The sequence below is a fragment of the Lynx rufus genome, unplaced genomic scaffold (assembly GCF_022079265.1).
Source record: "Lynx rufus isolate CCGP_SWC_20201006 ecotype Redwood Valley unplaced genomic scaffold, mLynRuf1.p SCAF_2, whole genome shotgun sequence".
Taxonomy (NCBI): domain Eukaryota; kingdom Metazoa; phylum Chordata; class Mammalia; order Carnivora; family Felidae; genus Lynx; species Lynx rufus.
In genome coordinates this window covers 132594163-132600162 of record NW_025814834.1, presented here as the reverse complement: position 1 = coordinate 132600162, position 6000 = coordinate 132594163, and positions in this window count along the sequence as shown.

The following is a 6000-nucleotide window of genomic DNA, read 5'->3' as shown; positions in this document are numbered from 1 at the left end:
CAAGAGGAGCAATCACCAACTTCAATATATTGGTTTGTTTTCCAAAAATGTTCAAAACAAATGTTTGAATAAAAATGTTCAGTTTTTGTTAAAATTGGCTTATGATAAGTAGGCCACAGGGGTAATCCATGAAGACATTTGCCTATCTCTTTTGTAAGCTCATGCCATAAACTATCAGTGCCCTTTCTACTATTGGAAATAATCATTAACATCTTCCATCAGATTACAAAGCTAATTCCAGATACCTCAGACCAATTCAGAAAACTCATCCTTAAAATCTATTTCTTCACAGAAGATTATTTTAGGGAAATAAAAATATTTTGTATCATGTAATCTTGATATTTTGAGAATAAAGTTATTATGGTCTACACTGGCTTCTGTAATCTGTGTATTATCTCCTCTAGGAACATGTGTATGGGTCCCTGTCAGGGGGCTGGATGGTGGGGATGGGTAGTAGCTGCTGAACTAAAAGCTGAAATTAACTGAATTAATCCAGTTTATCTTCCAAGCCTTCTCTTGGAGGTTGCAAGGCTTAATAGACTCTAGAGCTCCAAACTAATTACATCAGTACCTTCTGTCAGTGCAATTGTTGTCTGGGTGGGGAGACAGATTCCGAGTGCTTCCTATTCTGCCATCTTCCCAGAGTCCTGCAGTCCTCCATTTTATCTTCCATGTAAGTTATTCTGAGTAAGTTTAAATGTATCAAAAAAAGAAGAAATTCTTCCCCATGATATTGTAGGCTCTTTCATTGTATCATTCTCCTCATTAATTACTCAAACTTATTTAAATTGTGGCATTTTGCAAATATTTTTTATTCTGAATATCATTAAACTATTCATATGGTCTTCACATTCTAGAACTAGTATAAAATAAAACCAGAGTTTCACAATTAATTAGATTTTTGCTTTGAAATGGATTGCCTCAATAGAGATTTTTCTGAGTGTTTGGCATTCAAATAAGGCAAATATTAGTTTTTTTCAGAAAGTTTGGCATTGAAGTTTCACTAATAATATGCCATTCATGGTTATAATGAAATGGTAAATGAATTTAAATAAATTATAATGTTTTAATCAAATCAGTATTTTTTTCAGGCCCATAAACTGACGAAGAAAAGTATTACCAATTTTTTTTTTTAATTTCCAACTTTCTCATTTTTGAGTGTATTCAAATCAGTATAGCCTGGAACCTTTCCTTATTTGTTATCTAACTCCAAAGGTCTGGGACATAATTCCATGTAGATCTCTAAAATAAAACCCATTTTCTAAGTATATAAACCTTCTTTTCTAAATATCCTCTCTGTGCCAGTGGTACTGCCAGGCATCACTTAAGCCTGTGGAGAAAGTAAGGTAAAATGCCAGTACCCTGGGCTTTGAAGTCGGGAGACTGGTTTTAAATTCTGAAGTGTGACTCTAAGAAAGCCTGTAACAGTTTACAACCACAGTTTTCCATATGTTAAATGACTTCTACCATGTAGCTTGAATTGTTACTATAAAGCTTATTTGAAAAATGCACTGTAAATCATATAGACCCTCAATATTGTTAGGCTTTTCCTACTTTCTCTTCTTGGCATTTTATTTGCACATTCTTTCTCTTTCATCTCCTATTCATTTCCCCAATCCAATTTGTTTCTCCTGTAAAGGAGTGTTCTATTTACCCTATTTTTTCAATATATGAAGTTTATTGTCAAATTGGTTTCCATACAACACCCAGTGCTCATCCCAAAAGGTGCCCTCCTCAATACCCATCACCCCCCGCCTCTCTTCCCTCCCACCCCCCCATCAACCCTCAGTTTGTTCTCAGTTTTTAAGAGTCTCTTATGCTTTGGCTCTCTTCCACTCTAACCTCTTTTTTTTTTTTCCTTCCCCTCCCCATGGGTTTCTGTTAAGTATCTCAGGAACCACATAAGAGTGAAAACATATGGTATCTGTCTTTCTCTGTATGGCTTATTTCACTTAGTATCACACTCTCCAGTTCCATCTGTGTTGCTACAAAGGGCCATATTTCATTCTTTCTCATTGCCATGTAGTACTCCAATGTGTATATAAACCACAATTTCTTTATCCATTCATCAGTTGATAGACATTGAGGCTCTTTCCATAATTTGGGTATTGTTGAGAGTGCTGCTATAAACATTGGGGTACAAGTGCCCCTATGCATCAATACTCCTGTATCCCTTGGGTAAATTCCTAGCAGTGCTATTGCTGGGTCATAGGGTAGGTCTATTTTTAATTTTTTGAGGAACCTCCACACTGTTTTCCAGAGTGGCTGCACCAATTTGCATTCCCACCAACAGTGCAAGAGGGTTCCTGTTTCTCCACATCCACTCCAGCATCTATAGTCTCCTGATTTGTTCATTTTGGCCACTCTGACTGGCGTGAGGTGATATCTGAGTGTGGTTTTGATTTGTATTTCCCTGATGAGGAGTGACGTTGAGCATCTTTTCATGTGTCTGTTGGCCATCCGGATGTCTTCTTTAGAGAAGTGTCTATTCATGTTTTCTTCCCATTTCTTCACTGGGTTATTTGTTTTTCGGGTGTGGAGTTTGGTGAGCTCTTTATAAATTTTGGATACTATCCCTTTGTCTGATATGTCATTTGCAAATATCTTTTCCCATTCCGTTGGTTGTCTTTTAGTTTTGTTGGTTATTTCCTTTGCTGTGCAGAAGCTTTTGATCTTCATAAGCAAGATCATGTACGAGTACATGTACTACAAAAATGTAGTTCATTTTTGCTTTTAATTCCCTTGCCTTTGGGGATGTGTCAAGTAAGAAATTGCTACGGCTGAGGTCAGAGAGGTCTTTTCCTGCTTTCTCCTCTAGGGTTTTGATGGTTTCCTGTCTCACATTCAGGTCCTTTATCCATTTTGAGTTTATTTTTGTGAATGATGTGAGAAAGTGGTCTAGTTTCAATCTTCTGCATGTTGCTGTCCAGTTCTCCCAGCACCATTTGTTAAAGAGACTGTCCTTTTTCCATTGGATGTTCTTTCCTGCTTTGTCAAAGATGAGTTGGCCATACGTTTGTGGGTCTAGTTCTGGGGTTTCTATTCTATTCCATTGGTCTATGTGTCTGTTTTTGTGCCAATACCATGCTGTCTTGATGATTACAGCTTTGTAGTAGAGGCTAAAGTCTGGGATTGTGATGCCTCCTGCTTTGGTCTTCTTCAAAATTACTTTGGCTATTCGGGGCCTTTTGTGGTTCCATATGAAATTAGGATTGCTTGTTCTAGTTTTGAGAAGAATGCTGGTACAATTTTGATTGGGATTGCATTGAATGTGTAGATAGCTTTGGGTAGTATTGACATGTTGACAATATTTATTCTTCCAACCCATGAGCACGGAATGTCTTTCCATTTCTTTATATCTTCTTCAATTTCCTTCATAAGCTTTCTATAGTTTTCAGCATACAGATCTTTTACATCTTTGGTTAGGTTTATTCCTAGGTATTTTATGCTCCTTGGTGCAATTGTGAATGGGATCAGTTTCTTTATTAGTCTTTCTGTTGCTTCATTGTTAGTGTATAAGAATGCAACTGATTTCTGTACATTGATTTTGTATCCTGCAACTTTGCTGAATTCATGTATCTGTTCTAGCAGACTTGTGGTGGAGTCTGTTGGATTTTCCATGTATAATATCATGTCATCTGCAAAAAGCGAAAGCTTGACTTCATCTTTGCCAATTTTGATGCCTTTGATTTCCTTTTGTTGTCTGATTGCTGATGCTAGAACTTCCAGCACTATGTTAAACAACAGCGGTGAGAGTAGACACCCCTGTCGTGTTCCTGATCTCAGGGAAAAAGCTCTCAGTTTTTACCCATTGAGGATGATGTTAGCTGTGGGCTTTTCATAAATGGCTTTTATGATGTTTAAGTATGTTCCTTCTATCCCGACTTTCTCGAGGGTTTTTATTAAGAAGCGTTGCTGAATTTTGTCAAAGGCCTTTTCTGCATCGATTGACAGGATTATATAATTCTTATCTTTTCTTTTATTAATGTGATGTATCACATTGATTTGCGAATGTTGAACCAACCCTGTATCCCAGGAATGAATCCCACTTGATCATGGTGAATAATTCTTTTTATATGCCATTGAATTCGATTTGCTAGTATCTTATTGAGGATTTTTGCATCCATATTCATCAGGGATATTGGCCTGTAGTTCTCTTTTTTTACTGGGATCTGTCTGGTTTAGGAATCAAAGTAATACTGGCTTCATAGAATGAGTCTGGAAGTTTTCCTTCCCTTTCTATTTCTTGGAATAGCTTGAGCAGGATAGGTATTATCTCTGCTTTAAACGTCTGGTAGAACTCCCCTGGGAAGCCATCTCGTCCTGGAGTCTTATTTGTTGGGAGATTTTTGATGACTGATTCAGTTTCTTCGCTGGTTATGGGTCTGTTCAAGCTTTCTATTTCCTCCTGATTGAGTTTTGGAAGAGTGTGGGTGTTCAGGAATTTGTCCATTTCTTCCAGGTTGTCCAATTTGTTGGCATATAATTTTTCATAGTATTCCCTGATAATTGCTTGTATCTCTGAGGGATTGGTTGTAAATATTCCATTTTCATTCATTATTTTATCTATTTGGGTCATCTCCCTTTTCTTTTTGAGAAGCCTGGCTAGAGGTTTATGAATTTTGTTTATTTTTTTCAAAAAACCAACTCTTGGTTTCGTTGATCTGCTCTACAGTTTTTTTAGATTCTATATTGTTCATTTCTGCTCTGATCTTTATTATTTCTCTTCTTCCGCTGGACTTAGGCTGTCTTTGCTGTTCTGCTTCTATTTCCTTTAGGTGTGCTGTTAGATTTTATATGGGTTTTTTTTTTTTGTCTCTTGAGATAGGCCTGGATTGCAATGTATTTTCCTCTCAGGACTGCCTTCGCTGCATCCCAAAGCGTTTGGATTGTTGTATTTTCATTTTCATTTGTTTCCATATATTTTTTTTAATTTCTTCTCTAATTGGCCCATTCATTCTTTAGTGGGGTGTTCTTTAACCTCCATGCTTTTGGAGGTTTTCCAGACTTTTTCCTGTGGTTGATTTCAAGCTTCTATTTACCCTTTCTTATTTTATTCACATTTCCCACACTCTAATTGAACCCATCACCACTTCATACCCATTTTCTCCTAGAACCATGTTGTATTTGGATATTCTTCCCTAGATCATTGCGTAGACTTTGCCTTGTCATTGAAGTTTCAGATCAAACTTCTAGAAGATCTTTTCTAAAATTCCCCACATGTCCACAACTCACTTTCTATCATTCATTCTGTTTTGTTTACCTCATAACATTTACAACTGAAATTATCTCTTTATTCATTTACCTTTTGTCTTCATTGTTAGAGCGCCGGCTTTGTGAGAGTCATGGCCTCATCTCTGTTGTTTGCTACTATAACTGAGCAAAAAAGAAAAAAAAAACTGTTAGTAAAATACAGTGGACAGTAGATTTTCTATAGACAGTTGACTTTTGGACTACATTCATAGGCAAAGTATTTCCATATCTTTTGATCTTTTTATGTGCCATTGTCCTAAAGTCTTCCCATGTTTTTATGAATATACTTGAATGTTGCAAATACTATACCATGGTTTTTACTAATTTATTCATCACAGTCTCTGCACATCTACCTTCTGACTTGGTCTAGTAAGTCTTTTCCAGAGATATCCAGCTATATATACTCTTTGTGTTTACCATTACATGGAATGTATTTAACTTCCTTTCTTGATTTAGAAAAATTCCACTAACGTAGATATTAAATTGCATACCTCTCAGAATGATTCTTCTATTGTTTCTGTTGTCATTCATTTCTGTTTTTTAAATCTCCTATGATTTTTATTTGTAATGCACAGTTTGGCAATTTAGTATAATTCTTTCACAGGTCACTGGTTGTCTTGGGGATATCCAGTCCTCCCTGCAAAGCCTACTCTCTAATTGTCATTCTGTTCCCTACCTTACATTTTCTGTACCTCAGTGTTTCTGTTATACTGTTCCTTCTGTGTGAAAAATATTTTTCTCTTCTCT